This window comes from Mauremys reevesii, linkage group 6, assembly GCF_016161935.1.
Source record: "Mauremys reevesii isolate NIE-2019 linkage group 6, ASM1616193v1, whole genome shotgun sequence".
In the NCBI taxonomy this organism is placed as follows: domain Eukaryota; kingdom Metazoa; phylum Chordata; order Testudines; family Geoemydidae; genus Mauremys; species Mauremys reevesii.
Genome location: NC_052628.1, coordinates 82,317,823 through 82,345,201, shown reverse-complemented (window position 1 = coordinate 82,345,201; position 27,379 = coordinate 82,317,823). Strand labels below are relative to the sequence as shown.

The 27,379-nt window shown below is 41.3% G+C and overlaps 2 long non-coding RNA genes across 2 annotated transcripts in view; one reads left to right on the top strand and one right to left on the bottom strand.

Annotated features, from left to right (window-relative positions):
* Positions 1–21,009, top strand: part of LOC120408675 — a 78,496-nt gene extending 57,487 nt beyond the window's left edge. The window contains exons 3-6 of the long non-coding RNA XR_005600868.1: positions 2,545–2,646; positions 17,061–17,099; positions 19,155–19,204; positions 19,644–21,009. This is a non-coding gene — a long non-coding RNA (uncharacterized LOC120408675). The remainder of the gene's footprint in view (positions 1–2,544; positions 2,647–17,060; positions 17,100–19,154; positions 19,205–19,643) is intronic.
* On the bottom strand, positions 1,832–20,197 carry LOC120408677. Its single transcript, XR_005600870.1, has 3 exons — positions 20,028–20,197; positions 5,119–5,258; positions 1,832–3,437 (listed from the first exon to the last, which is right to left on the bottom strand). It is a non-coding gene; the product is annotated as an uncharacterized LOC120408677 (long non-coding RNA).
* Positions 21,010–27,379: the final 6,370 nt, after the last annotated feature.

Here is a 27,379-nt window from a genome sequence, read left to right as displayed (position 1 = left end):
CATGCTGTACAACATATGCTTTTAGTGACTTTGGCAAGAAAGGATGGTTGGTTTCATGCTTTTCATTATAATCAAAAGGGATTAAGTACATGTTCTATTTTAGCAATTCATGTGGCTGTTCTGTTACTCACCTTTCTAGGATAATCACAAATACTGACAGTTCCAAAAATATTCCTTTATGCAAGTAAGCTTCAGCCATAAAAGCAGAAACAAACTTACTATATATTCGCAAATTCTGCCTTTGTGTGCTCTTCTTTAATAATGCATCATACCAAATCCTGGCGCCTAGCTTATTCTCTTCTCAACTTAACATTTGTTTATGAATATTATAACAGTAGTTCTTCATTTGCTAATCTAATTTTGCACAGTGACCGGAGAGACCCCTCATTTTACTGTTTGCAGTGTGTGCCAGAAAGCTGTCCTTTGAGATAAACCACACAAATGCTTTGGGACTTTTGTAGTGATTCAGAAACTAGAAGGACTGTGATTCAGAAACTACTAGACCTCCTCTTTTTACTACAATATGTGTGAATAAGGCTTAGCTGTGTTTGGTATGAAGATGGCAATATGATATGCCTGTATGTAAAAGGAGGCAAATCAGCTTTTCTTTTTATTCTCATGAGAGTTAATTGCCTTGAATGCCATACCTCTGCTATGGTTTTTAATCTTCCTTGGCAGAATGTTGAGGAGAACCTTATGGTTCTGCAAAATGAGTTATATTACTGTGCATTTACAAATAAAATATTAATCCTCCCATATCTGAGTGTTCGTTTTTTTTCTAGGCATGGGGGAACATTGAATAGAAGTTTGAAAGTTTAGAGGCCAAATTGAATCTTAAACCAAATGAAAATGCAAGTTTGATTACTTTTGATTTACTGTAGCAGGTAAAAAGAACAGGAGTACTTGTGGCACCTTAGAGACTAACAAATTTATTTGAGCATAAGCTTTCGTGGGCTACAGCCCACTTCTTCGGATGCCAGGTAGCAGGTAGTGATATCTGTGGGTTCTATACATCTATTTTAGGATTCAGCATAGCATACTGTATTGCCCTGTAGTATCTAAGTAGAAATTTGTTTTAGTTATTGGTGTTTGGTTTTCACTGGCTTTTTAAAATGTTTCTGGGAATCATTTATGGGTCTGGCAAAAATCATGATGTGGTGGTCTTATAGTATTCTACTGCCTAAAGGATAGAAAAATGCCATGAGAAAACTAGACTGCACAATATTATGACTTTATAAAACGCTTTCTAAGAGAGAAATTATCAATAACAAACAGAAATCCCAAAATATTTGGGTTTAAATGAGTTCTTGCAGAACCCAAAGCACAGCTTAAATGTTAGGAATGCATGGGATTGATTAAAAGGATTTCAGCTCAACTCAGAAGACTCATGTGTTGTGTGCATAAAACTGTTTACCAGAAGTAGTAAGTCCATTTATTAGATACAGATGTAACATGCATGATATAATTTGGGGAGAGATCTTTGAAAAGAGAAACAACTGGAAAATCTTGTACTTTTCTCTGCATAAATCAAGATCAGAGAACTCATCTAGTCAAACCTTCAAGAAGTTTGGGGTTTAGTTCAGATAATCATCAGTATATTGGATACTATTGAAGGCTCTGGAGTCTATGAAATGCTGGAAATTCTACCACATGGGCTGGATATTTTCCAAAATGCTTTCTTGCAAAATTTCAGACACTTGTCATCCTGCTTAGAAATATTGTAAAAAGAGCCCCCCATTGAAGTGATTTAGCATTGATTCTATTCCAGAAGTCACACCGAGAAATCTGGATCTTGTTCTGGTGCCACTGCTTTTCTAAAGGGATTGTGACGTTCAACTCCTGATGTAGGCCTCTAGGAGCTCTGCTGGTGGATGCTCTACAGGAGATGTACTGAAACAGCATATGTCCCAGATGCTTTAGCTTTGCTCCTCAAATTCCAGCCCTTTCATTTTGTGGGCTGAACTGGACCCCCAACAGAATTGTTCCTTTGTTTCCAATGCACTTTCCATTGCTTGCAGCCACAGCTTGTATTCTGCAGTGGAATGAACTGGACCCAAAACCGAAAAGGGAGCACGTTTCCTTTGATAATATGTTGGTTATTTGATTATCTAGATCCTCAGCCCAAAGCTCTTTAATGCTATTTATCTTGCTAGTTTACAGAACAGTTTAATTGTAGCCTTGCTCAGTAAAGTCCCCTTTAAAACTTCATTTTCTGTTTGCTTGGTTTTTAAACCCCCTATTTTGAATCTAATCAGTGCTTGCCATTGGTAGTGTTCAAATAGTTTTTTTTAAGTCAGAAAACACCGATTTAAATGTTTATCAAGCAGCCACAGGCAAATTCTCCTCTGTAGGAGTGAATCTAAGCAGATGTGGCAGAATTTCAGTTTCTTTGAGTCACCTATGCAACACATATTAAAATTACCTGAAAAAAGTGAGCAAATTCCACGAACTCTCCTAATTTGTAAATATCCCCAGTAAGCGGGCTGAGAGTGGTATCCAACACAGTTTCATATAAAAATGTACTTGTTTTTTTCTTTCCTTCAGGTTTGTATCCATCTGTACTAGTACCTGTAGGTTCATGCTTCAGTTTAACACCTCATGCCCATTTGCCCCCACTGGAGAATGGAGACAGCGCACAGTGATCAGGTAAAAGCATGTTGTATGGTTAATCATGTTCATTACAGCAGTTCCTAAGAACCAGCCAAGAATGGTGCTTCATTGTACTAAGCACACAGAATAGACGGTCCCCACACCAGAGAGCTTACAATCTAAAATCTAAATTTAATAGAGAAGACAGACACAGAGTAGGAGAAGTGATAGAACACACAATCAGAGTGAACAATGTGATGGCAGAAAACATCGTTAGTTCCATGATTTTTTGAGGGGTGGGTGGGGTTTAGTTAGGAGGGGATAAGCTAAACGGAAAGAAAACTGAATGGAGAGGGAATGTGGAGTGCAAGGGGGAGTGGGAGGAGGACAACAGGGCATAGGAGAAGTGGGTAAGAGGGTCAGGTGTGGAGTAAAACTGAGATGAAGAGATTGTGTGGGAGGGGCAGAACTGGAGGAAACAGTCAATCAGCTAAGGGCAGACACAGTGCAGGAAAAATTGTAGAACATTCCCTGAATGTCTGGAGATCCTAGCTTTGCCTGCATCTTCAGCTGTTCCTTTGGCTGGAGTCTCTGGCTGGTTCTTCCCTGCAGTTTTCCTCCACCACCACGTCGCAGGGACAGGAGGCACCACCTGGAATGTGTGGGGACGATCTCGCAGCACAGGTTTGGGTGGTGGTGGGGGATGTGTGGTCCTAGTTGAGCCCCATTTTATCCCCTCCCCTCTTTGTTGGCAGTCTTCAAGGATTTGATAATCATGGAGAGTGAATGAAGCACACAGTTGAGACACTTTGGCAGGACAGTTGTGGAATATTGTGCTCTTGCTGTGTCTGTTATGTGAATAAATAAGGAATTTAATTCTCCAGTGCTGTAAATCCCATCCATCTCTCTCTCTCACTCACACACACACACACACACACACTCTTCTTTTAAAATGTTAGAGAATAAAGAATATTCTGGACAACACTGTGAATAAAATACAGTGATGCAGATATGTATATATCAAGTTCAGAAATGGCATTCAGGTAATTGTTTTATATATTTAGCTATAGCAAATCAGAGTGTCAAATTTCTCAATGCTGGAGAAAAGTGCCATAAAACCCATTCCTATAATAAACAACTGTTCATCCTTTTCAAAACTGTCAGAGTGTTATAAAAATATAACATTTAAAATAAATGTAGGTGACAGTTATAATTTTTCTATTTTTGTAAGTGACCTAAGCTATTATATCAGCTGCTGCATAGGAACAGTTTGTCACAATGGTACCTATCAATATTTTCTTCTCAGGCAAATGCTCATCAGTAATATTAAAATGGTTTGGAGCTAGATATTTGTTTTAATTATCCCCATATTACCGTACTGCAGGGGAAAAAAATAGCTGACTCTAATTGATTACCTCTACTTCTGGGATTGTCCTGCTGTTCAAAATCGCTCTTGCCATGTGGTGACCTAGATCACTTAAATCTGCCTCCCATGTTAGCAACTCACATATTCACTAATTAAAAATAACCGTCTATATATTTTTAATATCCCTTCAAATAAACTTCTAAACATCCTCTTAAGGCTGTCACAGTCCCATCTTTGCATGCAAAAGTTTAGATAAGGTGCCTTTTGCTGCCCACAGTCTGTGGGATGGCTTGTCTTCTTGAGGATAATGCATAAATCAATGCAGTTAATAGAAACTGTTGTTTATACACACATCAATACCAGTGGTTTCCCTCTGAAAAAATTTGGAAATCTTTCCATATCTAAAAAGCTAATAACAGTAGGCCTGATCATCCCCTTGCAAGGGAAATATCTCTTGCATGAGGCTAAGTGGGAATAAATCTTGGTGAAATTCCCCACACAGATTTTCATGATTCTTCCATTAGGATGAGATTTCTTTCCTTCCCTTCCCTCCCCACTTCCACCCTGCAGAGCAGGCTGCTGATTTGGACTATATAATCCTAGGAGCTGCAGGAGGTTATGTACATCCATATGGAGACTGCTTTCCAGCTCTAGCCCTTGGGCACCCCCCACAGCAACATGACTGAAAAGGAGCTGCGTTACCTAAACATCACTAGTTAGTGATATCTCACAGAATCCCCAGAGGGAAAGCTACAGAAAAGCGATAGTTTCTGTTTATAATCCTGCCATCCATTGCTCCATCTGCATTTCCCTTATATGTATCCTGGACCTGCAGGTGCAGTTTTTCCCAGGCAACATGTCTGGGGGGAAGGGAAGGCATCTCCTGGGTCCTAGTTCCCCAAAGTGGAGAGTTCTCCCCATCTTAGTTCTGTGATCAAGGGTGGTAGTGGGAGGTGTGCTCCTGGTTGGGCCCAGTTTTATTCTGTCCCCCTTTTGCTGGCAGTATTCAAGGATTTGAGAAGCATGAAGAGTAAATCCCTCTCCAGAACACAGTTGAGACATTCTAGTGGGATAGTTAGGGGATTTTGTATTCTTGTATCTGTTCTGTGCCTAAATAGGGAATTTAATTATCCAGCACTATAAATCTCAGTTGTTTCACACACCTGAAGAGAGCCATCCATCAAGGCTGTGGGTTGCTGGGGATGCTGTTGAAGAGACAGCTGGTTCTGTTCTCTGCACAGGTCCAGGAGATCTATTTGTGGTTCTGGAAGAGATCTGAAAGGGCCCAATATCATCTTCTCTCCTGTAGTGTAGTGTAGAATTCTATAATTAGGTGCTTGAGTTCCAAAACAAAATCCTTACAATTCCCCCCCAAAAAGATGGCTGAAAAACTAATGCTGTGCTTTCCATTTACATAGTGTAGTGCTTTTTAAATTCAAAGCATTTTATAAATATTGTGATGGAGCAAGGCCGGATGGTTACAGGAAAGTACTGAGGAACAGGTATGTTAGCCCCAGGCTAAGCAAATCCCTAGTACCATGGGAACCAAAATGGCAGTTGCTCCAGGATAATCAAGGCACCTGGGGCCAATTAAGAACTTTCTAGAAGGCACAGGAGAGAGCTGCAGTGATTGGAGCACCTGCAGCCAATCAGGGCAGGCTAATCAGGGCACCTGGTATAAAAAGGGGAGCTCACTCTAGTCAAGGAGGAGGAGCCAGAGGAAAGAAGTGCGCATGAGGAGCTGGGAGCCAGAAACACAAGGAACTAAGAATTGAGAGGGGGTACTACTGGAGGATTGAGGAAAACTCTATACAATCAAGCAGCATCAGACACCAGGAGGATCCTGTGGTGAGGATAAAGAAGGTGTTTGAAGGAGGCTATGGGGAAGTAGCCCAGGGAGCTGCAGCGGTTACAAGTAGCACTATAGAGACTGTTGCAATTCACAGGGCCCTGGGCTGGAACCCGGAGTAGAGGGCGGGCCCGGGTTCTCCCCTAGCCCCGCTACTCCTAATCAGACATAGGAGTAGTTGATCCAATCTATGGGTTTCATCCAAGGGGAAAACCACTGAGGGGAAGAAATCCGCCAATAAGCACAGGACCTACTAGAGGAGAGGAGGAACTTTGCCACAATATTAACAATTCACAGCACCCTTATGAAGTAACAGGGATATTTTCAGTTTGCTACCCTAGGTTCTGGAACTAGCGGTGCTGGGTGTGCTGCCGTACTCCCTTCCTTGAAGTGGTTTCTATTATATAGAGAGTTTACAGTTTGGTTCAGTGGTTCTCGGCACCCCCACTATAAAAACTGCTCCAGTGCCCCTGTTTGCCTGACAGCTGAATACATGGTCTAAGTTAATAAACTTGTAAACATTTTTAATTGTATCAGGCAAGATGACAATGAGTAATCTGGTTTCAACCAGACACAGTGGATTCATCAGTACACTTTGGTGCATACAATACGTTTACTCAAGTTGTTTAAATGTTCTCAACCATCAACAAGATAAATTGTATTTCCACACAGACAGAAATATTCAGCTGGTATTCCACTACACTTAAAACAATAAAACCTCATGAAGAACTATAAGAGACTTCAACAATTCAAAAAAAAAAAGTCTGGCATAAAATAGCATTTCCTAGACACACACACGCTGTGTAGAGATACCAGGTATTTCACAGACTGGGATCAATATTTCATGGTACTTTGCGAAAGCCCATTGGAGAAAATAGTAGCTGAAATATGCCACTACAGCATTATCTACCATTCAAAACTACTAATATCCTCAAAACATTCCATACTGCATGCAGTAAAAGAAAAATGAAAACACATAGATTGTGCATTACAGAAGGCAACTTCATTTTACAGTAAATAATGCTGCAACTGGTATTTTTGTTGGATGTATTGCACAATACTTAGAGCAATAAGTTATTCGAAAGCTATACCCTAAGGGCTTGGCTACACTTGCAAGTTGCAGCGCTGGTGGAGGCTTTCCAGCGCTGCCATTATTCTCCGTCCACACTTGCAAGGCACATCCAGCGCTGCAACTCCCTGGCTGCAGCACTGGCTGTGCACCCATTCTGGTTGGGGTATAAGGAATGCAGCGCTGGTGATCCAGCGCTGCTCATCAGGTGTGGACACACACCAGCGCTTTAATTGGCCTCCAGGGAATAAGGAGATATCCCAGAATTCCTGTTCAGCCACTCTGCTCATCAGTTTGCACTCTACTGCTCTGGCCTCAGGTGACCCACCCTTTAAATGCCCCGGGAATTTTAAAAATCCCCTTCCTGTTTGCTGCAGCCAGGTGTGGAGTGCAATCAGTTAATCTTTACAGGTGACCATGCCTCCACGCAGCAAACGAGCCCCAGCATGGAGCAATGGCGAGTTGCTGGACCTCATTAGTGTTTGGGGGGAGGAAGCTGTGCAGTCCCAGCTGTGCTCCAGCCGTAGGAATTATGATATCTTTGAGCAGATATCAAGGTCCATGCTGGATAGGGGCCATGATCGGGACGCGCTGCAATGCAGGGTTAAAGTAAAGGAGCTGCGGAGTGCCTATTACAAAGCCTGCGAGGGAAACCGCAGGTCCGGCGCTGCCCCCACGACCTGCCGATTTTACAGGGAGATGGACGCGATACTTGGGGGTGACCCCACTGCCAATCCTAGGACCACGATGGACACTTCTGACCAGGGTGGGGGACAGGAGGAGGAGAAGGAGGCGGTGGGGGGGTAGGAAACCGCGAGTGAAGGTACTGGGATGGGGGAAGACACCCCAGAGTCCCAGGAGGCATGCAGCCAGGAGCTCTTCTCAAGCCAGGAGGAAGGAAGCCAATCGCAGCACACAGCAGTTGCTGAAAGACAAGCAGAGGAGCGAGTTACCGGTAAGCGGCTTTTATTTTCAGGGTGGAAATGTTTCGGGAGAGGAGGGGGGGTTAGGGCTGCATGCATGCATGCCTAGATGTGGAATAGCCCATTGATGTGGTCTATCACGTCGCGGTAATCGGCTGCAGTAATCTCCTCAAAAGTTTCAGCCAGAGCGTGGGCAATGTGCCTGTGCAGGTTTATAGGGAGAGCCACTGTGGTCCTTGTCCCAGTCAGGCTAACGCCTCCGCGAGGGGTTGGGGGACCATTGCTGCACACAGGCAAGCTGCATAGGGGCCAGGGCGGAATCCACATTGCTGTAGAAGACCTTTCCGCTCTTCCCTGGTGACCCGCAACAGGGAGATATCTTCCAGGAGTAACTCCTGTGGAAAATGTTGGGAGACTGTTTAGTGCAGATCCCCCATGCAGATGTTTGCTGTCCCCAATGCACAGAAACCCCTGCACAGCCCTGAAGCAATCAGTACCCCTTACTCACCATTTCGTGGCTGCTGTTGTGTTATGTGTGTGCTCTTATTTGTTATGTGAAAAATATGCTAAAGTGAAGACTGTAAACTCCTTCAGTGTGTGGGAATTACTGTTTGGATGAGATAATGAACAATGCTACCCTGTTAACTGTTGCAATTTTTGCCTTCCAAAAGCGACCTTGACTGCTGGACTGCCAATCTCCACCACAGCACAGAGACTACAGAATCTGAGGAAAAAGCCATGAAAAACCAAGGAAGACATGCTGAAAACAGTTATTGATCACTCTGCTAGAGAGAGTAAACACCTGCAGGAGTGGAGAGAAAGTGAAAGCAGGATCCGCCAGAGACATTGGCGGAGAAATGCTGTGGCAAAGAGGAAAAGCACAGACCAGCTGCTAGGCATCCTGGCGCGCCAAGCGGACTCTCTCCAGGCACTCGTAGCCATGCAGGCAGAGCAGTCCCATGCTGCCCCACAGCCCCCCCCATCCCAAATTTTATTCTCTTCTGCCCCAATGTCAGCTCAAAACCCCCTTCCCCAGTATCCAGGTTCTTACCACCACCAGCTGCCTCCAACACCTGTACGTTCACCAACCAGCCCTGAGAACTACGACCCTTACCCTCTGCACTCAACCCCCATCACCATGCAGTATATGCACCCTGAAGTGCAGCAGCCATTGCACAGCACTGCAGACAGGACATATGGAAACTTCTGACTGTACAGTTCACCAACCCAGCCCCCTGCCCTAGGTTCCTGAAATGTTGTGTGTCCGTCAATGAAGTATTTTTCTTTTCAATAAAATAAATCTTGGCTTTGAAAACAGTCTTTATTATTGCAGATAGTGAAAGATACCTTATCTCAGTAAAGAAACAGTCACTGGAAATCATGTTAGGGATAATAGAATCCTAACAGTGTAACCACTGCACTTCACTCCCATGCAAGGCAGCAAACATTACTGTTGACTTTCAGTCTCAAATTCTTCCCTCAAGGCATCCCTAATCCTTGTAGCCCTGTGCTGGGTCTCTCTAGTAGCCCTGCTCTCTGGCTGTGCAAATTCAGCCTCCAGGACTTGAACCTCGGTGGTCCATGCCTGACTGAATGTTTCACCCTTCCCTTCACAAATATTATGGAGGGTACAGCATGCGGATATAACCACGGGGATGCTGCTTTCCCCCAAGTCTAGCTTCCCATACAGAGATCTCCAGCGAGCTTTTAAACGGCCAAAAGCACACTCCACAGTCATTCGGCACCGGCTCAGCCTGTAGTTGAACCGGTCCTTGCTCCTGTCAAGCTTCCCTGTATAGGGTTTCATGAGCCAAGGCAGTAACGGGTAAGCGGGGTCTCCAAGGATCACAATGGGCATTTCGACGTCCCCTACTGTGATCTTCCTGTCTGGGAAATAAGTCCCTGCCTGCATCTTCCTGAACAGGCCACTGTTCCGAAAGATGCGTGCATCATGCACCTTTCCAGGCCAGCCTGTGTAAATGTCAATGAAACGCCCACGGTGACCCACAAGCGCCTGGAGAACCATAGAGAAATACCCCTTCCGATTAACGTACTCTGATGCTAGGTGGGGGGACGCCAGAATAGGAATATGCGTCCCATCTATCGCTCCTCCACAGTTAGGGCAACCCATTTGTGCAAAGCCATCCACAATGTCCTGCACATTCCCCAGAGTCACGGTCCTTCTTAGCAGGATGCGATTAATTGCCCTGCAAACTTGCATCAACACGATTCCAACGGTCGACTTTCCCACTCCAAACTGGTTCCCGACCGACCGGTAGCTGTCTGGAGTTGCCAGCTTCCAGATTGCAATAGCCACCCGCTTTTCCACCGTCAGGGCAGCTCTCAATCTTGTGTCCTTGCGCCGCAGCACACAGTCCCATGAAAGTGGCTTTTCTCATACGAAAGTTCTGCAGCCACTGCTCGTCATCCCAGACTTCCATGACGATGTGATCCCACCACTCAGTGCTTGTTTCCCGAGCCCAAAAGCGGCGTTCCACGGTGCTGAGCATTTCCGTGAATGCCACAAGCAATTTAGTGTCACACGCGTCAGGCGACTCGATATCATCGTCGGACTCCTCACTGTCACTTTGGAGCTGAAGGAATAGCTCGACTGCCAAACGTGTTGTGCTGACGACACTCATCATCACAGTCCTCAGCAGCTCGGGCTCCATTTCCCACAGAAATTGCGATTCACAGACAGAGGGTAAAAAACAGCAAGTAACTCACAATGGCGCCAAACGTGGCCGGAAAAACTGTGAATGCTGGGATGCGAAGCGATGCACCACGGGGCGTTGGGACAGGAAGCGGAATGACCCGCACCCTTCCGTCCCCTTCCCACAACCCACAGCGCAAAAATGGGACGAGGTGCTCTGTGGGATAGCTGCCCACAATGCACCTCTCAATACAGCGCTGCAAATGCTGCAAGTGTGGCCACACTGCAGCGCTGGTAGCTGTCAGTGTGGCCACACTCCAGGGCTGGCCCTGCACAGCTGGACGACCAGCGCTGCAAACTACCAGTGCTGCAACTTGCAAGTGTAGCCAAGCCCTAAGGCTTTGGCTACACTTGCACTTCAAAGTGCTGCCACGGCTGCCAGGGCTCTCCCAGCGCTGTCCGTACTCCACCTCCCTGTGGGGAATAACGGACAGCGCTGGGAGCCGCGCTCCCAGCGCTGGGGCTTTGACCACAGTGGTGCTTTGCAGCGCCGCAATTTGCAGCGCTGGAGAGGGTGTTTTTTCAGCGCTGCAAATTTGCAAGTGTAGCCAGCAACTCTGTTTGAACACAACTTAGTGTCTGATTTGAATCGAAAGACTAAAAACAGTTCACTAGCATTGTCTGAACAGTGATGAAAAAGCACCATTGGGTTTGATGAGAATCCCAGCAATTGTAAGACTTCATTTAAGCTACCAAGCTATAAAATGCTTGCAGAGTTTCTGCTTTTTTATCTTGAAACAGCAAGCAATACGGCATGTGGTATTATCTCTTCTTGATGCTCAGACAATTAATTTGTCATCCAAACTCTTCCCTTGTAGAGATGAGAATCTCACCAACGGTAGGAAGTGAGGATTTTTAAGCATGAAAAGCTATTTTTTTCCTTCAACCTTTATGCATAATTACTGAGACTGCAAGACAGGAACACATTTGATTTCAGATATCAAAATAGTAACATAGGTAGTTTCAAAACATTAGTTTAGAGATTTCAAATTGTCATTCAGATATTTACGATAATGGCCCAGTCCTAGGCACAAAAACTGTAATGGCACATAGACCTCAGGAGCTCTTTGACATGCCTGAGCTTTACAACTGCCTATATGGCAATCGAGGATTAGGAAAAGACAGCAGGGAAATCATCTTCCCAGGGTCAGAAGGAGTTCTGGAATCCATCTTTCTGACTCAGGCTGTCCTGGTTGACTGTGAGAGAACATTGATGGCTCTGAAATGGAGCTTATTCAAGAATGGCTATGCATTTGGGGAAATGTTGTGGCTTAAGCCGAAATCTAGTTCAGATCTTTGTTCCCCCACTTTTCTTCTTGTTTGTTCAGCAACCACCTCTCAAAGAAAAGAAGCAACAGCCTGCCTAATGAGTGCGGCTAACAGAGAGAAAAATGAGCCAGAACTGGAGTTCTGTTCTCAAAATAGTTGTTGCCCAAGCCTGCCCAAACAGTACTTGCATCTGCCACTGAGACCATTAGAACAAATGATCTAACCTTGTGAGTAGTCTAAGGAGCTACGTTAAGAAAGCAATTTCCCCTGGAGATGTGGATTCAAATGCCCCTATCACCAGCCAGCTGGTACTCAGATACCATTGTGATAGAGCTTTTTTTTGGTTATGATTTATAATATCTGTGCTATCTGTGTAGAGTTGGGTAGAAAATTTACAATCCCTCCCCCCCTTTTTTTTTAAAGAAGCAAAACCAAACCAACAAACCAAATAGACCAAAAAAATTCTGTCCACTCAAACTACTCTATCAAGCAGATGCTTGAGAAATTAGATCAACCTGGCACTCTTCCCTGAAGCTCAGTAGAATCAGCCTTTGTCTGGTAAGGGAATGATAACAAATTCCAGTGTCACAGGGGGCCCCACTACTGAGAACACTGTCCCCAGTCCCAGATGTTTAAAATCTAGAGACTATTATCTTGAGCACTTTAACTAATCTCAGTTGCTACCGTGGTGTGTCTGGAGACAGATTTTTTTTCTCAAGAACACAGGGCTTGTGCAATGTAGGGCTCTAAAGCTCACTCTGCTGGAGCAGTGAACTCAACATTTTCCTACTGACTTCTAGGTCTGCGGCTTTCCCTTTTTGTCCATCCCTCAATTGACTAATTTTTAGTCACTGTGCTGTTGGTGAAAGCTCAAAACTGCAGTGGAGTAGCTGTTAAATCAATACAGCTTCACATGTTTAATAATCACCTCCTTTCTCAACTCACCCCATACATAATTGGTTTGAAAAATCCATTAAAACCAATGAGAGAACCTTAGACTTTAGTCACCTTGTCCTTTTTTTCCCTCTTAGACCTGCACAACTTCTCTGAAATGAATCTCCCTTGGCTTTTACAGTAAAGAATAAGAATTCAGTACAATGACCTTAGGTACAGCTTTTGCCTTCTGCTATTTTATTTGTATCTTAGTTTTGCTCATACAATCTATTTATTGCTGCAGAAGTGACCATTTCCATTTCAAAGACTTTTTGAAAATATTCTTGTTGAAGTTCAATCTAATTTTGTACTTGAAAATGTCATTCAGTTTTTGCAAATAGTGCATTTAAATATTCAACATGGTGAATTCTTTTGCAACTCTAGTACATTTCCTGTGCTGTCAGTCTTTTTCCATGTGATTTTAGTACGAACTGAGTTTAATGGACATGGAAATGGATTTAATTACCCGAGTTTATGTAAATAAGAGACCTGATCAGTCTACTTCTAACCAAGCATTTTAACAAATAAAAATAATTTTAAAAACAAACTTTTTTTGCTTTTAACTAGCTTTTTCCAGATGCATTTTGTACCCTGAGAAAAGCATTTGGTTGATGTAGCTACTTAAGGTAGTATCTTTTTGGATTTTCATATTGCTATTGGATCAATCCAGCACTTTTTGGTCGGACAAAACTCTGACAGGCCAATAATGTTAATTGTTACTGTCCTTGATTGTGTCGCTTCATTAAGAAAGCAAAGGTTACTTACACAGGACTTTTTTCCTTTCAGTGGTTTGTGTTTATTATTTGCTATTATATGGTTAGTGCTGTTAGGAATTATTCCTAAATGGAATATTTTCTACTTCTGTATAGTTTCTTTACTTGGCATGTCCTTCATATTGACTTCCCCACTGCCACTGACTGATTGCATTAGTTTTAATCCTGTAAGTAAAATGTTATGGTTGAATTAATCTCCTCCAGGAACTTTCAGTATCTCATGCAGAAGTCAACGAGGAGTTTTGGCCATTAAAACACTCTTGCTGATGCACACACAGGAGATGATGAAAATAACATGGCATTAAGTGATATAGTTTTTGCAGCCTTTCTTAAGCACTTGTATCTTGATCATTTTCAGGCCCATAAAATAGTGACAAGTATCTGGCCTGATGGGAAAGGGAACATAGGATTTTTCTTCTGTTTTTTAGAGCCTGAAATTTCTGTGAATTCTACAGGCGACAGATTTAGCTTCATCTGAGAAGAACAGTAGTTGCTAAGCAATTATACACCCCTTACTGTTGTATTGCTATGCTGCTGGTTCAGATGTAACGAGCCATTTATGTTAGATAGCCAAGTAATGTGCCATAAAGGTGGCCAGCTAGCTGATTCATTTAGAGGATGTGGATCTAGTGAAGGAAGCAGAATAAAATGATGAAACACCATTGAAAATAAAGAAAATGGAGAAAAAGCAAACTAAAATAATTTAATGATAAAATAAAAATGTAAACAAGATGAAGAAAAATAAATAGTTGATTTTTTAAAAAAAAGTCTTCATTCTCTTGTAAACTGAATGAAATAAACAACGAGTAAAACAGAGAGGAAAAAAACCAAGAGTAGAAATAAAACGCAAAGCAAGTGAAAGATTAAAGAAAATCTCCATAGTAATGACTGTTCAGGAAGGAAAACAATGAAGTGCAAGAGGATAAAAGCTACACAAAAATGAAATTAAATATTCTGGCACATCATAAAAAAGAAGAGAAGAAAAGGAGATGAAAATGACTGAGGAATGGCAGAGATAAATGTTAAGAGGCTACACTGAGATGGAAGGCTTTGTTTTGAATAAGGAATGGTATGTAGTTGTGCCACCCCAAGAGGTGGCAGTCACAATTCTCCCCTGCTTCTCCACCCTTGTTCCTTTGCGGCAGGGAGGTGTGTGTGCAGGGAATAAGTTGTTAAGAGGTACACCTTATTTCTCCACTGCCTGGGGGATTGAGGGAAGGCAGAATCTAGGCTTCATCTTCACACAACTTGTTTACATTTATAGGAGGCACGTTGGTCACATGTTCCCTACAGTCAACCCTCATGCCTTGCCAGCAGCAATATGGTACATTTTGGAGTGGTGATATTATTCCACTGCTACCCTGTTATAGTCAGGAACATTATATTTTTCTTTTAAAACTGCCTTGATAGATCTCATTGTATGCAATCAGCCATGCCACATAATAGAAAAACTACTCAAATCTTTGAAAGTAATTTCTATACATGGGGGCATGTGATAACTTTTGTGAGCATTCTATTCCCTGATCCTTAGACATATATAAAACTCATTATCCATGGAAAATATGTGAACCTCCAAGTCTCTTCTAAAAACACAGTTTTCACTGCCGTTTCCCAACTTATGGCCACCAGTAGATGAAAGATTGGGTTCCATAATGATTGAATCTAGATCATTGTCCTCAAAGTGCTATGCACATGCACATAGATTGTCTTATATGTTTTACTGTGGACTCCCAACCCAACAAATGAGCGTACTACTGTGAAGACTGACCCTGCCCCCAAAGCCCTGATTGCCAGAAAGGAGAAACTGGCTATTCTGTCTCCTCAGAAACCTGGTTGTCTGGACATTTGTCAGGAACTCCCACCCTTGCTTCCTTCTGCCAGGTCTCCTCTGATTGGGACATGTTGATGCCATCTGAGACAGGATTGCACATGGTGCAGTAGGAGACTGCATATGTTGCAGCTGTGAGCCCAAATGGCTTGATCTCAGAGACAGGCCCAAGAAGCAACCTGAACACGTGGTCCCTATGAGATTCCACTCACACGAAAGAATCAGCCACAGCCCAAAGGGAAGGAGGTGCCTGAATCTGGGACTAAGGAGCCAAGGCTGAAAAGACACTTGAAACTGCAACTGATGGAGGTAGATGCCTTTTAGGTATCTTGGATCTATACCCTACTCCTGCTAACTGTTCTTTTCAATGAAACCAGGGCCCTGCACATGTTAATAAAGATGTTGGCATAGATCTGTGTGCTGGAGTGATTCCTTGGTGAATTCCTGCCTTCCCAAAAGCTTTCAGAGCTTGGAATAACTTAGAAAACCTGGGAGGCCCCATTATGCTATAGTTTTGCCTCCCCTGCTCTCCGGCTGCAAGCTGGACTCCAGCTCTTCCTCCCCTGCTGCCTAACTTCATGAAACAGTGAAGGGAGAATCCACTTTAATGAAATTAACTCCCCCTTGTGGAGAAAGTTGAAGAGCAAGACAAAGCTGCAGGCAGGACCTAAGGGGGTAGGATGACAAACACCAGAGACAAAATGCTGGGCAGCTGGCTCTAGCAAAATGGTGAATTATATCAATGAACTGGTAGGTATGTAGGCAAAAAAGGACACTAATGGTCTGTTGGTATATTTTACTTGCAAAAATGAAGAAAACATGGAGCAGAAAGAGAGAAAAATAAAGCTAGAGGAGAGAACAAACATAAAGGAGGTATTGCAAGGTTTTTTTTAAAGTCATTTTATTGAGACTAAGTAATTGTACAGTGTGTGAAGAATTGTTCTGTTTTACATAATTAAAAAAAACAGTTTGTCCTCTTTAGGTATTTTGCCCACATTTTGTCCCACATTGGCTGATTGAGAGATATGGGCATTATATTTTAATAAAACATCTTCTCGTTTTACCTTGCTGCTATATTGAGAGACCTTTTTAAGAATTTAAATTTTATTTCAAATTAGTTGCCAGAAGTTAATCAGGAGCATAAAATAATGAGGGTGGGCAGCTTCGTTGCTCTACAGAATTTTCTGCTGCTCACAGGAATGATATTTTTGCAGGATTTTGAACAGGGCTTTATTCCACACAGTAGGTTGCAAAAGAACAAGCTTAGAGACTTTGATGGGCACCCATCTTTACAGCTACCTGAACTGCCTTGAGGTGGAAGCCAAGCCCTGCATCAGTTGTAATTTTTACAACACTATTTATACAGAAGCAATTTGCCCACCAACACATAGTTATTTTGCAACGTACCATGTATGATTGAAGCCATGTCCAATGTCCTTCAGTAATATCATTGCTGGAAGCAGGTGAGAAGGCTGTAGAGGGATGGAGCTGCCTGTCCTCATTATTTTATGCTCCTAATTAATTTCTGGCAACTCATTTTACTTTCAAACTCGGATATGCTGCACAGTTACGCAGAATGGTGTACGTAGAGTTTTGGGACAGCCCATTACTTTTAAATTGTCTTTTAGAAATTAAAGATGCAAACATAGCAGTGTAGTGACATTTATTTCCTAGCTAGAATTTTACATTTTGAAGTAGACCATATAATAGGCTATATATGTTCTTCTTTTTCTTTTTTCTCTTGACAGAATGGAAATAGCAACCTTAGGCTTGTTTTCATGAGTAGGGTAAGTCGACCTAAATTACGCTATTCCAGGTACGTGAATAGCATAGCTGGAGTCGATATAACTTAGGTTGACTTCACTGTGCTGCATCGATGGGAGATGCTCTCCCATTGACTTCCTTAATCTTCTCAGGAAGCAGGAGTACCGGGATCAACCGGAGAACACTCTGCGGTCGATTTAGCGGGTCTTCACTAGACCCATGAAATTGACCCCTGCTGTATCGATTGCAGTGTCTGTCTCTCTGTAGTGAAGACCAGCCATTGCATATCAACTTGCGCATGACATGCTGTTCTAATTTCAAAATATCTTCTTTTAAAAAAAGCACAGTGTAATTTTGATAGGAAAATATGTTAATTTTAGTGGTTTCATTAAATTAATAATGAAAGAAAAAAAGAGATTTGAAGGATCCCCAAAGTACTTCTCAAACTGCAATATATAATACGGCAGCCACAATAGCCACACCATAGTTATAATTGCCTATACCAATATAAACCTAATTTGGTTCCCCTTCCTCTCTCCACCCCTGTAAAATCTACAAGTAATGGAATTCCAGATAGAAATTAGGTAGGTATGATCTTTGATCAATAAAGAAATATCTCACTATGATTGAAATTAATTGAACCAATCACTTGCTTAAATAGCACTTTATAAAAATCAGTACCTGTTAGCTCTAGAAAATGCTTCTAATGCATCTCCCCTCTGTATTAGTTAGAAAATACATATATAATTAGTTTTGTTTACATTTTCTATAACAATGATGAGATATTGTATCTATTTCCCAATCTAATTTCAAAAATTAAGGGAACTCCCAGACAAAAATCTCTACTAAGCTAAAGAATGAAAGTAGAAATCAGTGAGGAGTTAAAAGCTTGCAAGCATACTAGAGTTATAAACAACAGCATTTGATATTCTGATCACAACAACACTGAGCACATAAGTAGCTACTTAGGTGGCGAAGCAGCTGTTTGAACACAGGACCATGGTAAATGAGATCTAAAATGTAGATGAGAACAGATTCTGGACTCTTGTTTTGGAATTTAGGATTAGATGTTTAAAGGTATTTAGGTGCCACTCTGCATATTTAGGTGTCTAAATACCTTTAAAAATCTGGTGCTTGATCTTCAGTGCCAAATTCAGAAGTGATACACAAGGTGGTATAATTTACTCTTCATAAATTTAGGCTAAATTACAGGCCAGGAAAACAATTAACAAATACACTCTTTTTTATTGTATGCTTTTTATACCTTCTTTTAACCCATTCTGGAACTACCTCTTTCTGTCCCCTCTGTATAAATTACACCTATTTACAACCACTGAGGTGAAAATTACACCACTATAAAGATAACCTCTGAATCTGGCATGTTATTGTTAAACAAAGTAGAAGGATTTCAGTTCAAGGTCTCATTCAAAAAGGACCCACAACAATGAACTAAAGTATTCTATCTACCTCAGAGGGATGAAGAACTAGGCTGATCCTGACAAGATTTGTATCTCTAGTTCCAGGAAGTCTAGGCATTATCTGTTTGATTTGGAAATTGAGCTGGAAATCTCCAAAGTGATATCTTTCCTTCAGTATTTCCTTTATATTTGATTTCAATTGGACTAGAACTTTTTTCAACAACCATCCTTAATGTATATTTTGCTACTTTTGTTTCTAGCCATAGCTAAAAACAAAAATTGCAGAGATATGAGACCACTAAAAAACAATGTAACTAAAGCTTTGGTATGAGGCTCAGAAGAGGTTTCAGGTTCAGTATTCACAAGGACTGTAATACATGCATACATTTAGGCATATTTACTTCGGTTGAAATTTTCAAATCTAACGGGGATTTTGCTACAAAATTCCCATTAAAACTAAGCTTCAAAGGAGAGGCAGGCATTTACTGTGATGGTTAGACATTTATTGAAAATTTAACCCTAAGTTATCTTTGAAAATCTCAACCTTGGAGTTTTGAACATAATAAAGAATCACAAAGATCTGCTGGGACTATTGTAAGACTCAGACTAGGTTATTTTTCTTCATATGAAAAATTATGCCTCCTCTTTGTTTTTAAATAGCTATTACTTCTACAAGAAAACAATCTCACGAGAAGACTACAGCTTTACAGGTATTTATGCTGTTATTTGAGAAGTTGTGTTTAGTATAGAAAATTTGAATACATCATGTTCACTAAACTTTTTTATTTTGAAGTAAACACTGTTCATATAATGAGAATGGCATATTATTTCTCTATAAGTTGGAAGTATATAATTTCCACACTGAAAGAAAAATAGAACTTATTTGCAACACCCACACTGATCTAGCCAGTACACATGAGGTGTGGCACTGTAGATAGCTTGTATTGGGATACAACCATCTTTGATAAGAATTAACTGAAGTTAGCTTTAGAAATGATAACTTAAAAGGTGGTGTAGTGTTCACTGCTTTGTGAGGGGAGGAGATAGGAGAATTTAATAGAAAGATGCATTCATGCAATAAATGAAGATGTTAGGGAAACGTTGCAGCAGATGCAGTTATTATTCACCTGACTGATTTCTTCCTCTCAGATCAATGGAGATACCTTCAGACTGCTGAACAACTATTTTAAAGTATTATAGATAAAATTTTAAAGATTTCACAAATGTTCTTGGCCATCCTGTATACTTCTGACAGCTCTCCAAAGGACCCATCTTCTGGCTAAAGAAAAGTGGAAATAACAGATAGCCTTCACAAAGGTCATTGGATTCAGTACTTTGGAAGGAAAGCCCACTGACACTTGATGATTTGAAAGCAAATCCTCAGAGATACTCAGATACCACTCATCAGTCACCAGATGGACACCTATGTTTTTAAACAGCGACAGTTTGCTATCTGCTAAATTTCATTTAATGGTCTCTGCTCCAGAGCAGATAACAATAATTCAGGGAATTTATCTGGATTATCTGACTGACCTTTTCCTCTCATTTCTCAGTCAGTCTTGCTTCTTGCTTTCAACATGTGTCAGAAGTCATTGCTGCTCTCCTCTCCTGTCCCTGAAATGTCACTGCCTTGATACTCTGTAAGTGATTCTGCCTAACTCTTGTCTTGCTCCTGTGTTCTGTTGTTGCCTACGTTACAGTCTTGCAGCCTGAAACGTACACAAAATATGTGTTAGCATGCAAAGTTATTATTTTCTTTGGGTTGTTAAACATGCCAATCTAATCCTACACTATCTACTCCGCCTCTTTCAGTTTAAGAAGCAGTAAAAGCAAGTGTGCAAAAGGAGAACAAGGCCCATTTTTAAGCAATAGAATTCTTTATTGAGTTAATCCTAATTGCTGAATTATCATTTCAGATACTATATATTTGGCAAAGCAAACTTTGGATATTTATCCTTCTGTGTGTTACATCAACTTAATGTCAGTGAACGCTCTTTCCTATTCTAGCAAATAGTGACACACCCAGCAGTTTTGCCAGGTTGGAAACTGATTATTCATCTTTAAAAATTGATAGGACTATTTTGTGTTAATTAGAAGTAATGATAGATTTTTCTGGTTTTTTAAAGTATATTCCATTGTTGTCCTTTAGCTTTTAATAGACTTTGATTGACAGCTTTGGATAACTCTAGGGAGTTGGCTCAGAGGAATAACACTCAAATAAAGCAAAACATAAATATTATTAACAAAACTATTCATCTCAACTGCTTCATCAGAATTAATTCAGCTTCTCAAACTGCGTATAACTGTCTAATAAAGAGTTAGCTGCATCGCACAGTCTGTGAACATTCAATCAGGATGGCATAATGTTGCAGTATTATTGAAATAAACATAAACCTTTTAGTAACCTGCCAGGGGATCCTGATAGATTATTTTCATTGAATTTCTAATTGCAGTGAAGCTGCCATTGTAGTCTAAAGTGAAAATAGTGACTGTAAATATGGTCTAATTGTGTGTTTCCTTCATAAATTAATATAGCAGACTCAAAACAGATAGTATGGTAAAAAGGTAAATAAGTGTTTTATTTTTTAAAAAATTAATACACAATAGATGCCTTACTGGCTCTTGAAAACCAGCATGTATCATGAAGTAAACAGTAGAAGTTAATGCAATTTTGATTTGGTATTTCTATCCCATTTTCAGTTTTCTGTGAACATTTGTACAAGCACATTTTTGTTTACATGGCCATTTGTGGACCGAATACGTACATAATTATTTGCTCTGGAAGTACTCATATGGCCATCTTGGTATTTATTCATGGACTTGTGTGTTGGAATGCCATCGAAACAGAACCAGTATAATGTGACCTGGGTAACCAGAATAAAATCACAGATATATTAGTTACTCATCTGAATACTCACAGCAGATCATTTGTGAGCAATCAATTGGCAGAAATTAGTTTGCACAAAAGGCTTGTTAAATAATTGCAATCGGCGAGCCAATTAATAAAAATCAGTCTGTTTGCAGGCAGTTCACAAACGAGTAAAAGAGAATTTTGCCAAATGAACTAACTATTCATTGTGAATTCCTTGCCCATCTGAGTGATCGGCACTCTGCAAAGAATGCCCATAAGTAAATTGTTGAACTAGTTTGTCGATTAAAGGCTGAAAATCTAATGTGACCCCTCCTCCACCCTTAGTGCTGAAGGCCTTCACCAGGCCCTCCTGGGTAAGTAAGGGTAAGTAAATGTCACCCTCACTTATAAAGGCACTTCCACAGGGATATGGACAATCATTACCATATTGTCTCACCTACTGACTGATAAGATTTGTATAAGGCACCTTGCTTAACTAAAATAGCTCCCTTCTTTCCCTAGACCAGGCAATTTCAGAGAGATTGGCACTTGGCTTTTCCAATGACAGCACAAACATGCTTTCAAGGTGGGTGGGATTAAGATGAATATGTTTTGTATGACTGATAGTGATAGTTTGTGTGTGAATGTAGAGTCCCATTGATCTTATAGAATGGACAGTGTTTCGCTTGGGCTCTGAATGTGGTAATTTTGTCTAAGTTTTGATGATTTTGTCTGCCCATGAGTAAAACATTAAGTAGAAGAGATGGTCCAAATCTTCAGCTCTGTACCCAGCCTGACTTTTTTGGCAGGCAGGAGAGGAGGGGGAAATCAGGGGTATCTTTGTGAAGCATGGGAGGAACACTTCCCAGGAGGTGTTGGAGCAACTGTGCATGCACTCCTGGAGCTCTTCAGCTGCAGCAGTCACTGCTGCTCTTGTGTGTCCTCCTCATAACTGGGGAAATAGGGTGGGAGGATCCATGTGACAGCAATCCTCTGTCCCTGCTCCACGCTGGCAGATTTTTCCTCAAGTCAGAGATCAGTCTATTGATGCTTAAACTCAAGTATACTAGTGCTAATTTGACCCAAAGCTGTGTGATGGTAAACCCAGCCATTCTGTGCCCATACTTCCTCTTTTTATCCTTTAATTTTTCTACCACACAAAATTTCTTTTATCCTGAATAATATCCTATGGACTCCGAATATTCTTTCTTAATTAATTTCTATTTCCTAATCTATTTTGCTGACTTCAGTAGAGTTTTATCACTATGATTGGTGCTGAATTTGGCACATTGACTGAAGAAGACCCAAGCTTAGAAAAACAATTAAATCAATATAATATTTTGTTTGATTGTTCTGTCGTTTAATATAAAAGGGAGAAAATAAATGAGAGACATTGTTACTTGGGTCCTTTCTGCTGTTTGCCTCTATTGGTATGGAAACTTATTACGCCATGGATAGATTGCTTCTTTTTTTTTTTTTTTTTTTTTTTTACAGTCTCCATATCAAAGACAATTTTCAAATGATACTTGTTATTAAAAGTTTTCATTCTCAATTATGAGAGCATGCCTTTCATCTACAGTAGCAGCTACTGTATTATTACGTCAAATAATTTCATATTAATTGATCATGACCCACAGCTGGTGATACGAACTAAACTATTATTGAAATATATATAAGAAAGGCTTCTTTAGTGGTTATTAATTTGTTCTTGTGGGTTCAAAGAAAAAATAATTGTTAGGGAAAAGGCAGCTGAAATGAGAAACTGGTACAGGCCTGCCTTGGAATACATGAGAAATCAAGAAAGCTACCTGTCAGATGATCTTATCCATGCCCACCCAATGTAGTCTAGTTTAAAATGATTCACGTGATAAGGCTTTAATTAGAGCTAACTGGGAAATGGAATATCCATCCCATGGAAAATTTTGGGGAAAAAATCATCCTAATTTAGGAGCAAGTGTCAGAAATCACAAAAATTCCGGGCTGTATGGGTGAGTAATTTTGAAAAAATCCATTTTGGGAGACTATTCCACTCCCTAGACTACACTAAATGAGATACTCTAATTTCTTCGGATTTACACCCTTCAGATATTTGTATAGTGTTATATCCAATTCCCTTAGTCCCTGCTTTATCAAGGTACTTACAGACATGCTTAACTTTAAGCATGTACATAGTTCCATTGACTTCATGTATACAGGCTTAAAGCTAGACATGTACTTAAGTACATTGATAAATCAGTCTTAGGGCTTGTCTACACTCAAAACACTACAGTGAACTGCACTGCTATAGAGCATCATTGTAGAGCAGGGGCAGGCAAACTTTTTGGCCTGAGGGCTGCATCGGGTTTCGCAAATTGTATGGAGGGCTGGTTAGGGAAGGGGGTCATGGCCCAGCCCCCACCTCCTATCTTCCCCCCCCGGGACTCCTGCCCCATCCAACCACCCCCCCACGCCCTGATGGCCCCTCTGGGACCCCTGCCCCATCCACACACCCCCGCTCTCTGTCCCCTGACTGTCCCCGGAACCCCTGCCCTTGACTGCCCCTTGCCGCCCCATCCAACCCCCACTCCTTCCTAACTGCCCTTGGGACTCCTGCCCCCATTCAACCCTCTGATTCCCCCCTGACCACCAGCCACATCCCCGGCCCCTGACCACTACCCTGAACTCCCCTGCCCTCTGTCCTACTTCCCACCCCACTCCCTGGCCCCTTACTGCGCTGCCTGGAGCACCGGTGGCTGGTGGTGCTACAGCCGCACCACTCGGCTGGAGTCGGGCCATGCTGCCGCCACCACCATGCAGCACAGAGACCAGATCAGGCTCACAGCTCCACTGCCCAGAGCATTGCACTGGCGGCAGAGCGAGTGAGTTGAGGCTGTGGGGGAGGGGCTGGGGGCTAACCTCCCAGGCCAGGAGCTCAGGGGCTGGGCAGGATGGTCCCGCGGGCCAGATGTGGCCCGTGGGCTGTAGTTTGCCCACCTCTGGTGTAGCGACTACCTACATCAACAGGAAGGGTTCTCCTATCAGCATAGGTAATCCATCTCTCTGAGAGATGATATAGGTTGACAGAAGAATTCTCTTGTAGACTAGCGCTCTCTACGTGGGGACATAGGTCAGCTTAACAACACTGCTCAGGGGTGTTTTAATACTTATAATAAGTATGTCCTACACTTTCTTCCATGTATTTAGATTATGAGGGATTTTCTTGGATTTGTAGTTATTCAGGAGAGTACTATAAATGGTGGAGGGACTCATTGGGAGACCTGGGGGATAGGACAAAAATATCTAATTACCACTAACAACAAAACTAGATTCTGTGTAAGTAAGGAAGAAAACACCCATTTGGATACTGGCTGAGGCTGTAACTTTTACAAAATGAAAAATATTACAGTCCACAGTGGCTACATTTTTTCACTTCCTTGCAATGCATCTTTAGATTAAACTTTATTTTCATCTGAGACAATCACAGACAATTCCCAGGCTGGAGTGTCATCCCTCCCCAAATAGCTGCATTTAGGTCCCTGCCACTGTACTGAAATTCCTCTTAATAATTTGATGGCAGTAAAATAACTTTAGAAGATTAACCAAATGACTTTATTAAACAACTGTCCTTGGGTGAAAATGTGTTCAATGAACCACTAATCTTCAAATGCTCTACAGGATATTCATTTTCAGTAGATTCTAGCATGAAGACAGTCTTCCAGGGCAACTTAATATTATAAGTGCTGCCACTTAGGTGAGAGAGCTAAAAACACAGGCGTATATATAGGTTTGATTTTAAATTAGTTTAGTATGAGGGAGAATTAACCTGCTGTTAATCATAACTACCTGGAACTATTTGATATGCAGAAAGTTTTAATCACCATAGTGCTTACCTCTCAAGAAGAACTGGGAAAGGCAGATAATGGGATCCCCTTTTTATTAGACCAAACAAAAAATTCAGACTCCCAAGCTCTCAGGCCAAAAAGGTCTCTCTTCAGATATTATATTCATATTATATGAAAAGCAAACTTTCTGTAACACAGGCCATGCTGCTCTGCTTTACTTAATTTCATTATTTAACATGTGTTAAAGTGTGCTAGGTATATTGGAGAGAGGGTGACCAGATAGAAAGTGTGAAAAATTGGGACAGGTTGTGGGGTAATAGGCCCCTATATAAGAAAAAACCTTGAATATCCAGACTATCCCTATAAAATTGGGACATCTGGTCACCCTAATTGGAGACAAAGGGACAACGTTCATGCCCCAAGGAGATAAAAATCTAAATAAACAATAAACAGACAAAAGACTTGGGAAAGGAGGCAACAGAAAGCAGAAGAATTGCGGAGAGAATTTTAGCATGTGTCATGGTAGTTCCAGATATGTAATCTGTTGTAAAAACAGAAGGAGGTAATCTTCCTACAGGTGGACCAAGATGATGTTTGTGCTGAAGCCTTGCAGTGAGAACATTGAGACTCGGGGACTTAGGGCACAAGAACTGGAAGTCATTAGCCCCGAGTTCTCATCCGTGTTCCAATGTTGACTTGCTATTTGACCTTAAGCAAGTCCTTTAATCTCGCTGTCTCTGTTTCCCAGCTGTAAAACAGAGGCAATAACTTACTTGTGTGTTTCTCTGCACTGATTCATTACTCAATATTTGCACAATGCTTTGAATATATAAAGCGCTGTGTAAGTATGATTATTAGATGATACTACAGCTTGGCTGAGCAGAGAGCAGTACTGCTCAGGAGAAATCAAAATCCTTCTTTGCATGCTAGTTCTACTGCTTTTCACAGAGCTGAATGCTGGAGGGGAGTGTTGATACTCTCAGGGTATGTAAACTGAGAATTGATTGGAAAAGAGACTGTTTGGCAAAGATCTTTTTTTTTTTTGCAGAGAAAGAGGAGCAATGTTTCAAAGAAAACAATAGAGACGGTACACACAGTAGTAATGGATATTGGAGGCTCAGCTGGAAGATACAGCTTAACGGTCTAAATATCAGATTTGAAATAATTCATTTATCTTCCACACGCTTGAGTTTAGGCAGAATTTGGGCACACCCTCCACCTTCAAAGTAGACAAGTTGGTTACATTAACTATGGTTTGTGGATTTTTCAAATTAGTTTAAAAAACTGAGGCTGTTTTCCCTCCCTTCATTTATTATTGTGCTGAGTTCTTTTTAGTGTTCTGGTTGTCCATTGTGTTCCACACCAGAAGCAGTATGGTGATGCCATATGTGTATTTTTTGTGAAAAAGTTAAATTACTTTGGAATAACAAGTCTATATAGAAGTAAAATATTATTACAATAATCATTGGGACACACTGAAGATGAATGGTTGCTTTATTGGCTATATTCCAGGAAACTGTTTGACTATTTGGCAGACTTGGAAGGGTTAGAATTTTATCAATATATGTGGGCAAATGTTGATTTCCCTGTACACATACAAACTGCAACAAAATTATTTCTATCGATAATAACTGAAACGTACAGATGGACAAAGTAAGAAAATTGCTGCTTGAAGACTTATTAGATTTTTATTTAAGGTTAAGGTAGGGGGAAATTAGTATGGGCAAATTAATTTCTGTAGTGACCCATCCACTCCCAGTCTTTATTCAGGCCTAATTTGATGGTGTTCAGTTTGCAAATTGATTCCAGTTATGCAGTTTCTCGTTGGAGTCTGGTTTTTTGAATTTTTTTTATTGAAGAATTGCCACTTTTAAGTCTGTTATTGAGTGTCCAGGGAGACTGAAGTGTTCTCTGACTGCTTTTTGAATGTTGCAATTCCTGATGTCTGATTTGTGTCCATTTATTCTTTAGCATAGAGACCGTCCAGTTTGGCCAATGTACATGGCAGAGGGGCATTGCTGACACCTGATATATATCACCTTGGTAGATATGCAGGTGAATGAGCCCCTGATGGTGTGGCTGATGTGGTTAGGTCCTATGATGGTGTCCCTTGAATAGATACGCAGACAGAGTTGGCAACGGGGTTTGTTGCAGGGATAGGTTCCTGGGTGTTTTTGTTGTGTGGTGTCTAGTTGCTGCTGAGTATTTGCTTC